The sequence below is a fragment of the Aethalodelphis obliquidens genome, unplaced genomic scaffold (assembly GCF_003676395.1).
Source record: "Aethalodelphis obliquidens isolate GAN/ISIS:26980383/991018 unplaced genomic scaffold, ASM367639v1 scaffold1, whole genome shotgun sequence".
Classification (NCBI taxonomy): domain Eukaryota; kingdom Metazoa; phylum Chordata; class Mammalia; order Artiodactyla; family Delphinidae; genus Aethalodelphis; species Aethalodelphis obliquidens.
This window is the reverse complement of record NW_020837945.1, coordinates 20109438-20120698: the sequence shown is the minus strand read 5'-3', so window position 1 is coordinate 20120698 and position 11261 is coordinate 20109438. Positions and strand designations below refer to the sequence as shown.

The 11261-nt window shown below is 36.7% G+C and overlaps 1 non-coding gene across 1 annotated transcript; it reads right to left on the bottom strand.

Moving 5' to 3' along the window:
• Window positions 1-768: 768 nt before the first annotated feature.
• On the bottom strand, window positions 769-932 carry LOC113624125 (U1 spliceosomal RNA). Its single transcript, XR_003434232.1, has one exon. It is a non-coding gene; the product is annotated as a U1 spliceosomal RNA (small nuclear RNA).
• Between the last annotated feature and the right edge of the window lie 10329 nt (window positions 933-11261).

Sequence of the window (11261 nt, the reverse complement as noted above, 5' to 3'; positions counted from 1 at the left end):
CAAGATTTCATCTTTACTATCATTATTCTGAATTCTTTTTCATGTAGACTGCCTATTTCCTCTTCATTTGTTAGGTCTGGTGGGTTTTTCCCTTGCTCCTTCATCTGCTGTGTGTTTCCCTGTCTTCTCATTTTGCTTAACTTACTGTGTTTGGGGTCTCCTTTTCACAGGCTGCAGGTTCATAGTTCCCATTGTTTTTGGTGTCTGTCCCCAGTGGCTAAAGTTTGTTCAGTGGGTTGTGTAGGCTTCCTGGTGGAGGGAACTAGTGCCTGTGTTCTGGTGGATGAGGCTGTTTCTTGTCTTTATAGTTGGCAGGTCTACGTCTGGTGGTGTGTATTGGGGTGTCTGTGGCCTTATTATGATTTTAGGCAGCCTCTGTGCTAATGGATGGGGTTGTGTTCCTGTCTTGATAGTTGTTTGGCATACGGTGTCCTGCACGGTAGCTTGCTGGTCGTTGAGTGGAGCTGGGTCTTGCCGTTGAGATGGAGATCTCTAGGAGATTTTCACCATTTGATATTATGTGAAGCTGGGAGGTTTCTTGTGGACCAGTGCCCTGAATTTGGCTCTCCCACCTCAGTGGCACAGCCCTGATGCCTGGCTGGAGTACCAACAGCCTGTCCTCCACACAGCTCAGAATAAAAAGGAGAAAAAAAAAAGAAAGAAAGAAGAAGATAGAATAAAATAAAATAAAGTAAAATAAAAGAAAATAAAGTTACTAAAATAAAACATAAATAATATTTATTAAGAAAACAATTTTTTTTCCTTTTTCAGGGGAAAGCATGAACGCAGTACCCCACTACCACAAATTATGCAGTCGAGTTTCCCACATTTGGGGAAATCGCAGGGGTCAGCACATCTGGAGTGCAATGGATAAGCCCCTCCCTCGGAAAACCACCTTTGTGATCATGGTATCTCCCCTGCCAGGTAAGTATAGAAAACAAAATTTTTTAATTAAAAAAAAAACTGAAACAAAAACAAACAAACAAAAAAACCGGACAGACAGAACCGTAGGACAAATGGTTAAAGCAAAGCTATACAGACAAAATCACACACAGAAGCATGCACATACATACTCACAAATAGAGAAAAAGGGAAAAAAAAAAACAAAAAAAACATATATCATTGCTCCCAAAGTCCACATCCTCAATTTGGGATGGTTCGTTGTCTATTCAGGTATTCCACAGATGCAGGTACATCAGGTTGATTGTGGAGATTTAATCCTCTGCTCCTGAGGCTGCTGGGAGAGATTTCCCTTTCTCTTCCTTGTTCGCACAGCTCCCGGGGTTCAGCTTTGGATTTGTACTCGCCTCGGCGTGTACGTCGCCTGAGGGCGTCTTTTCTTCACTCAGACAGGACGGGGTTAAAGGCGCAGCTGATTTGGGGGCTCTGGCTCACTCAGGCCGGGGGGAGGGAGGGGTACGGATGCGGGGTGAGCCTGCGGCCCCAGAGGCCAGCGTGACGTTGCAAAAGACTGAGGTGCGCAGTGTGTTTCCTGGGAAACTCTCTGGATCACAGGACCCTAGCTGTGGCGGGCTGCACAGGCTCCCCGGAAGCAGGGTGTGTGGATAGTGACATGTGCTCGCACACAGGCTTCTTGGTCGCTGCAGCAGCAGACTTTGCGTCTCATGCCCATCTGTGGGGTCCGCGCTGATAGCCGCGGCTCGTGCCTGTCTCTGGAGCTCCTTTAAGCAGCGCTCTGAATCCCCTCTCCTTGCGCACCAGGAAACAAAGAAGCAAGAAAAAGTCTGTTGTCTCTTAGGCAGTTCCAGACTTTTTCCTGACTCCTTCCCGGCTAGCCATGGCGCACTAGCCCCCTTCAGACTGTGTTCACACCGCCAACCCCAGTACTCTCCCTGGGATCCAACCTCCGAAGCCCGAGTCTCAGCTCCCAGCCCCCGCCCGCCCCAGCGGGTGATCAGACAAGCCTCTCGGGCTGGTGAGTGCTGGTTGGCACCGATCCCCTGTGCAGGAATCGATCTGCTTTGCCCTCCGCACCCCTTTGGCTGCGCTCTCCTCCGTGGTCCCGAAGCTCCCCCCTCCGCCACTAGCAGTCTCCGCCCGCGAAGGGGCTTCTAGTGTGTGGAAACCTTTCCTCCTTCACAGCTCCCTCCCAGAGGTGCAGGTCCCGTCCCTATTCTTTGTCTCCTTTTTTTTCTTTTTTCTTTTGCCTTACCCAGGTATGTGGGGGAGTTTCTTGCCTTTAGGGAAGTCTGAGGTCTTCTGCCAGTGTTCAGTAGGTGTTCTGTAGAAGTTTTTCCACATGTAGATGTATTTCTGGTGTATTTGTGGGAAGGAAGGTGATCTCCACGTCTTGCTCTTCTGCCATCTTGAAGTTCCTCTCCCTAGTTATATTGATGAAACACAATTCTAATATCGCTTTATGAAAGGTGTCATAAAATGTTACTTATTGCGTTTAGCTTATGTAAATTTCTTGTGCTGTTGTTTATAAGGCTAAGTAATTCATGTCTGATACTTCATATGCAACCAACTAATGCAATATTTTGAATGGCATATAAGGGCAAATAAAGACTAAACTATTACAAGAAAAAAACAAACAAACAAACAGATGAAGTCTGTTTTATCCAACCATGTTAGCAGTGGTTGTATCTGTAGTTTTTACATGGTGACATAATAGAAATGAAACAAATGTGGTCTCCACATAAGAAATGTTAGTAGAATGGAAATAACATTGTATAAATATAATATTTTAAATGATTGATGATTTACTTATTAAATTATTAAAAAATATATTCTTCTCGGCTTAGTAAATATGACTATTTCCTGCTGAAACAAAGTTAAGCAAAAATAACTTTACATCTCTCAAGTTGATTATTCAAGTACTATTCAATGCTCTACATCTCCTAGGTGTTCATGATAATTTATTAAAACTCGTAGCTTTCAGGTAACCATTGGGGCAGGATAAACAGAAGTTATTCAAATTCTTTCTCATCTCTCTTACTAGATTGCAGTGTATGTTGGTAGATGCTAATAAGTTATTTACTGAAAGTTTCATTTTGGAGAAAGGGGATTGATTTCAGTCAATGCTTTCCAAGGTTTTCAAGTTCCTCACTTATATCACACACAAGAAAAGTAGAGTATAAAAGCTTAATCTTTGGATAAGGCTGCAATTGTTGGTGTTTCACTCTTCAGTTGTCAATTGCTTCAGAATAAGCTACTCCAAAATTCAGTAGCTTAGAACACCACCATTTTATTATGTCTTACAATTCTGTGGGTCCAGTGGTGACAGCTCACCTCTTGTAGCCAAGTGTCTGCTTGGCTACAACATTCAATATGACTTCCCTCATGTGCCTAGTGTATTAGATGGGGTGGCTGGAAGGCCTTGAGTGTAGATGGAATGCTTTGATTTAGGCCATATTTCTGGAACCTTTCTCAACATCTGCTCAGTTCTTCTCTAGGTGGTTTCTCCACTATCGCTATGTGGGCTTCGTACAGCATGACAACTTGATTCCACACGGCAGGAATGAAGCTTGCTACACTCTCAGTGCCTGAGCTCAGAAATCCCAAATTATCACTTGTAATACGTTCCAGCGGTCCAAGGCAGCCTCAAGGATGGTCCATATTCGACATGAGGAAAAAGTAAGTTTTGGGTCTTGAAACTAGGTACAGAGCATGTGCACAGTAGAGGAGGTGTCATTGGGCAAATTCTTTTGGGACTAATTTGCAAATCCCAAACCAGAATTTTCATCTATTATTCATTTGTTTAATTTTGTGAAAACCTGAAAGTTATCTGGCTTAATTTCATTGAAAAGTATTTACCAGGATCTTACTTGTGCTGTATAGCTAGGTTAGCTTTTGAGAATTTAGCATAGAAGAAAAAAATTTTTGAATAAACATTTTAAAAATAAATTAGGTTCTTATTATAGCTGTTTCTCAATTTTTGGGGATTTTTAAAATTCACTTTCAAATAAAACAATAAAACTTTACTGTTATGAATGTTAACATTTTAATTTAGAAAAAATCTGCAAAATTAAAACTTTTAAGGGCTTCCCTGGTGGCGCAGTTGTTGAGAGTCCGCCTGCCGCTGCAGGGAACACGGGTTCGTGCCCCGGTCTGGGAAGATCCCACATGCTGTGGAGCGGCTGGGCCCATGAGCTATGGCCGCTAAGCCTGCACGTCTGGAGCCTGGGCTCCACAATGGGAGAGACCACAACAGTGAGAGGCCCGCATACCGTGAAAAAACAAAAACAAAACAAAACAAAACAAAACTTTTAAGAACGTCTCAATTGCTTCAATAGTTCAAGAGCAATTAAATTTCCCAACTTTGAACATCTATTTATTTTCCTTTATATGTTTATAAAGCTCTTTTAAAATATTGTTCTTTATGGTCTTATAAGCATATAAAACACATTCACATAAATGTCTCTTGCTCTTCAAACATTTTTTTTCTTTCATAATGAAATCATTTTGGTAGGTTCTAATTAAATCAATGAACCATAAATACTAGGGCAACTGATCAACTGAAGAATTCTTGCTGTATTCAGTAGAAGTAATTCCTAGGGTTTTGTGTTTAATTCACTTCATTTTACAGGTTCATTAACCATAAAAAAAACATCAATTTTATTCAATACTTTTCTTGGCACACTGACTGAATAACTTTCCAAGGAATGAGACGTATTGTTGAGATATATTCTGCTCTATGAAAATTTTCTCACATGAATGTAATTTCATAAAGTTGCCAAGTTTTTATTTCTAGACAAATACAAATATATGCCTATTGTATGCACTATCAGTGCTCTTAAATCTTCATCTCTCTCAAAATAAAGTCAATGGCAGAGGGAATGTTAGCAAAACTCTTCTGTCTTTTGCAAATAAAAGCATCTTTAGGTGAATTTTAAAATAATGGTTCAGAGAAGACTTAATTGTGAATAAATTAATTATTACCACTTAGAGACTGCAACACATATAAACCCTCAGCTCATGTTTTTGGAAAAATTAGTTCCTTCATTATGTTTCCTGACTTCTTTCTCCCTTTAAGTTCCAACATTCTTAGGTCAGGGATGTGTGCCTTTGTTTTTACACAATCTTCAATGTTAAGGTTTGTTGAAGCATGATAAGGTGAGAAAGGGCAGCCAAACATCATAAAGGTGATCAGCAGAGCAATCACTAGAGTATCAGTAGTTGATCGTGGATGGAATTCAGAGGGATCATAAATTTGTCTGCAGAAAAAAAATATTTTTGTTCACTATCCTTTAATTGAAATTTCACATTTCCTAAATGAATGTAGGTAACAAATTATACATGTATTATGATTAACTATTACTTGTCACCAATATAACACATATATTTCCATGTAAACTTACAGTTGTTGCAGATATCTCAAAATAATAAATTAACCACTACTTTGATATTATGGTAGGTTTTAGAAGTGCTACTATTTCTTATTACTTAATGTGTTAATGAAGAAATACTTACATTAATATATTATGTTGTAAAACTTTGTATAACTCTATATTTTCTATGAAATTTTTCATAGGAAATTTTTCATGAATTCATAAATCCACTCTAAAAAAGAGGTGCATGGATCAAAAATGATTAAGAACCCCTGCGGTTCTTGCTGAGCATGATTGTTAACTGATATTTACCATTTCCTTCCATCATATATTTTAGATATCTCATGTTACCTTGTATAAATACCTTTCCTGGTGAAGTTACCTGGATTTTTATTTTTAAGTTGCCTTGCCCTTAGCAGGACATGTTTGTTAAAATTGTCCTTTAAATATCATTTAACATGAAAATATATCTTCTATCCAATCTATAAGCAAAATGTATGAGATATGTTTTCAAAATATTTTCTGACACTGAACTTTTCTATTCATCTTGTATTTTCCAATATGGTATGTTACCTAGTAACTATGCTAATTTCTATGGCATCCATTGTGAATTTTCATTATCCATGCTATATCAGGCATTAGGATTTTGCATATCATCTCTGTTTCTCACCATCTTCAATGTTATTACTTTACTGTAAGACATTATCTTCTCTTACCTGGTTATTGTAATGAAAGCCAAGTTGATCTTTCTGTTTCCAATCCTATCTTCTCTTCAAAGTAATACACTGCACAGCACCTAGAGATTTCCTTCTTCTGCATGAGTTTAATCATGTCACTGCTTTTCCAAAATCACTCCAATGTATGTTCATCTCATTCACATCTAATAGCCAATTCTTACAACAGGCAGAAATGTTTTATATAATTTCATTAAATGACTTCTGTCTGGGTAGGCTCAACTGTGTTTTCTGCCTATGATCTCACAAAGGTGAAATCAAAGTGTCAATCAGGCTGAGTTCATATCTGAAGACTTTGAGAAGAATTTGCTTCTAAGCTCTTTCAGGTCATTGACAGAATTCAGTTCCTTGTGGTTGTAGGACTGATGTCCTCATTTCCTTGTTGGCTGTCAGAAAGGAGTCACTATCATCTTGTAGAGATCAACCTGCATTCCTTGACATGTTATACCCCTTCATCTTCAAGTCAACCCTGTGATATCAAATTGTCCTCATACTAGGAATAGCTATGACTTTATTTTCTTCTGTTGGTCATTATAAAAACAATATCAACAACAAACTCTGCTTTGAAAAAGCAGAGAGTAATTTCTGCCCACTCAGTTTTCTTTTTGAGAGTTTACTAATTAAAGTCCACTGGTTAGTAAACTTTATTACATTTTCAAAATCTCTTTGTCATGTAACATAATATAATATGGCTGAATATCTCACCATATTCACAGTCCTGGAAATTACGGCTGGAATCTTAAGGTAGCCATTTTAGAATCATCACTGGCACAGATGGAAAATGTTTGTGGAAAGGGATGTATTAGCTTTCTATTGTTACATAAAAATATTGTCACAAACTTAACAGCTTAAAGCAGCATTCATTTACTAGGTCACAGTTTCTAAGATCCAGGAGTCTAACATGGCTTATCTGGGTCCTTTGCAAAGCTATAATCAACATATCCACCATGGCTGCATTTGAATATGGAAACTTGACTATAGAGGGATCTGCTTCAAGCTTATGTCATTGTTGATAGAATTTAATTCCTTATGGTTATAGGAAGAAGGACCTTATTTTCTTGCTGTCTATTGGGTGGAGACCACCCTCAGTTCCCAGAGCACACTCTCAGTGATTTGTGTCTTGTGTCCCCAACATAGCTGTTTGCTTCATCAAGCCAGCAAGGAAGAGTCTCTTCCTAAAATGAGCAATACAGTCTTATAGAATGTAATCATGTACATTAATCTCTATGTCTCATCATTTGTGCCTTATTCTGTTGGTTAGAAGCAAGTCATATGCCATGTCTGCTCAAGAAAAGAGGATGATAAAAAGGAGCAAAAACTAGGAGGGAGTGACCATGGGGTGGGGGGCACCTTAAGAATGTTTTCATGACAGAGAAATTTTGGAAAACAAACATAAGAGCAGAGAGAAATGTGTGTGTGTGTGTGTGAATGGAGCTTGTGTGTATGAGAGAGAGAAAGAGAAGAGTGAGAGAGAAGTAAATATGTTTTGGTATTGTGGGGGGCAATGAGACTAATGCCATTTGAACCATATCAATGTATGTGTAAACCTGTTGTGCTGCTTTATTCTATGGCCATTAAACTCTAAGTTTTTGATTTTCTTTTGCTTTGAGTAATATAGTTTGAGTTTGGTTTCTGTCACTAGTAAATTCTGCCAATTGGGAATCATAGTCCTATATCAATAAAATGTTTTAAATAGTAACTGAACATTAAATGGCAGTTATATCATTATTATTGTTAGACAGAAATAAGAAATAAATCACAAAAGTCCTAGTTAAATTGCCATAAAAGATTAAGAAGGCCATTTCCTCATCAAATGAAGTGTCTTAATGTCCCTTCCATTCAAATAGTCATTTTAGAAATGTTAACTTTGCCATAAGAAAGGATTTATATCTTTTAGTCAATAAAATTTTTAAATAACCTTCTTTATGTCCAATATTATTCTTGAAACTAAAGATAAGCCCTGAATACAATTATAAGTAAAAGAAGGAAACAGATATAATATCATGATTTGAAGTTTTTGTAAGTATGCCTCAGATCAGAAGGAAGAGAATATCAAGGTGTGTTTTATCAAAGCATGTAATACTTAGGTTGGATGTAGGGGGAAAAAAGAGTGAATCAAAAGAATAGATTTTGAGTAGGAATGGTGCAAAGTATAAAGAGTTTTGCATGCTACATTAAGAATATTCTATTCTGAAGTAGTTAGGAGTTATGCAGGATTACACTTCAAATGGTATCCAAAATCAGTTTTTGAATTAGAAATATAATAGTGGTGACAATATAAAATGATTAGGCTTAAAGGATAAGACATAGGAACAGCAGTTAAGAGATTATTGAAATATACCAAAATAAATAGTGAAAAGTATGAACTGGGAAATTTTAGGAATTATAAGAAAGGGGAAATACCTTCTAGAATATTTAGAAGGAGTTATCGATAGAATATGATACACAATTTAAAAACGAGGATGTCAAGGACTAAATATTGATTTGGAATAACATCAGTTGGGCAAATTGTGCAGAAAATATTTGAAATAGGAATATAAGAGGTGATGTTTGGTGAAGGTTGCAGAGCAAGGCAAAAAATTCAAGTCTGGATATTTTGTGTTTGATATTGGGAAATCATCAACATGCAGAAGATAGCTGAAGCCATATGAATGAATATCTTTTTCTAAAGGAAGAGTTTATATTCAAAAACCACTTTTAGAATTGCAGGGAAAGCCCCTGAGAGGTAATTATCAAAATGTGAGGTGGAGAACAAGGAAATAGCTGAGTACTGAATAAGGGGCCAAGGCAGTTTCATGAAGGAAGCGGTCTTCAACATGTCAAATATGGATGTTGGAAGGGAAAAAAAATCAATCACTGGAACAATATAAGATTACCTATTGAATTTTACATGTAAGAGTAAATACATTTTAAAAGACCATTTTGGGAAAATATTTGAAGATAGAAGTCATTTTGTAACATCTTAAAAGTCAATGTGGATGATCCACATTTAGTTTGAGATTAGATAAGTAAAGCAGTAATGATATTAAATATTTTTATTGAAGTATATTTGATTTACAATGTCATGTTAGTTTCAGGTGTACAGCACAGTGATTCAGTTATATATGTATATATTTTTTCATATTCTTTTATCTTATAGGCTATTACAAAATGTTGAGTATAGTTCCATGTGCTATACAGTAGGTCCTTGTTCGTTATCTATTTTATATATGGAAGTGTGTATATGTTAATCCCATCCTCTTAATTTATCCATCCACCACCCCCCCCCCTTTGGTAACCATAAGATTGTTCTCTATGTCTGTGAGTCTATTTCTGTTTTGTAAATGAGTTCATTTGTATCTATTTTTTTCAGATTCCACATATAAGTGATATCATATGATATTTGTCTTTCTCTGTCTGGCTTACTTCACTTAGTATTATAATCATTAGGTCAATTCATGTTGCTGCAATTAAATATTTTGAATAATTAAGTGGCAGAGAAGAAGGGACAACATATTAGTGGAGGCATGCAGTAGGGTGTATGATCCTAAAAAAATCAAGAGCCTAAAGTAAATAAGACTGAAAAATAAGTTCTATGTCAGTGTTTTGCTTTAATATCCTCTAAAATCTTTCCAAAGTTTCTTCTGGAGAATTGCAGCACCTGACAATCTTAGGACTTGCCCCAGAATCTGTATTTTGACAGCATCTCTAGGTGAAATTTACATTACTCTAAACTGCCTTGATGTACGCATGCTTGCATACTTAAAGGAGGAGACATTTTTGGCAATGACTTATGACAACTTATATTAATGCTCAAATAATCAGCTTATGATCTGAAGACATCCATTGTTAAGCAACTTATTTCTAAGAAAATAATCTTACAAAGAGCACGTCATTGGATCTAACTAATATGAGATAAACTTGAGTTTTGTCTTTGGGGTAAATACAGTTTTTAGCTATCTTAATTCTTACATCTGAAAAGCCAAGTCATTTTGAATAACATAAACCAGAGACCCAGGAGGGAAAATGTGGTTCAAAGTTCCATCTGAGTGTGCATTAAGAGCCCCATAAAGACAAACCCTTCTGAAAGTAACAGACAGTTGGATTGGAAGTTCTGGTTCTTTTGAGTAGAACTTTTACAGACAAGTATTCCCCAAAGAGTTAGACCCCAAGATCCCAAAACACACTGCCTGTCAACAAGCAATTACCAAACTGGAACCACATGAGACTTCACAGGAAGGGTACCATATCATTGCATTCTCCTCCAGATTCCCTAGTAATTAAATGTGAATTTCATTTGAAAATGAAGTTAAAAATAGATTTTTAATCTATATGAAGGAACAATATAAATATTTAAGATAACAGTGTGTTCAAACAGGTTTATATATACACAATAGTTAATTGTCAATACCTGTGTAGGGAAAAGTACCCTAGAAATTTTATACAACTTCTTTAATATAAAAATTTAAACATACAAGTTTTATGAAGAAAAAAATTGAAAAGTCTATGGCATTATATGAACTCCTTACGAGAAATAATTATTTTATTCAATGGTATTATATTTATTTCAAGTCTTTCATTCACCTATTTTACTAACTGACCATATACTTTGAAACAGTTAATGTGCTACTCAGTTGGGATGCATTCGTAAACCTGAGAGTCTTTGCTCACAGAACTGGACATTCAGGAGACAATAAAAGTGATGAATTGTTGTTTCTGCTTAAGGAAGGGGGATCGCACACAGCAAATTCATTTCAACTTAGACCCCATTTCAGTGATCATGACCCATTATCAAAAAAAAATGATTGAATTAAACAGGATATGGACAAGGTAAAATAATAAACTGTTTCTTTTAGCAAATTAACTTATTCAACATATATTAAGGACAGTGTTTGAAAACTACTTACTAATAGTGAAATCCATGGCCCAAATCAGCCAGTAGCAATGCTCTCAATCGTTAATGGGCATAGGCTGAAATGAAGATTCTGATTTGATAGATCTCTGGTAAGACCCAATATCCTGAATTTCTAACAAGTTCTCAGGTTATCCCAAGGTTGCTGGATCACCTTTGAATTGATTGACAAGGTCATCTTATAGAACTACTGAGTCACTATTCATAAGATTTTCCTCACAGAGTTACTTTTCCTTAAGACATAATTGCTCTTGCCACGTACCTTTAAAAAATTGTTGGATGCCTCTGTCCAGTGATTGTGTAAGTGTCTGTGGTTAAGGCTTTTGCATGTGGCTTTTAAGGTGT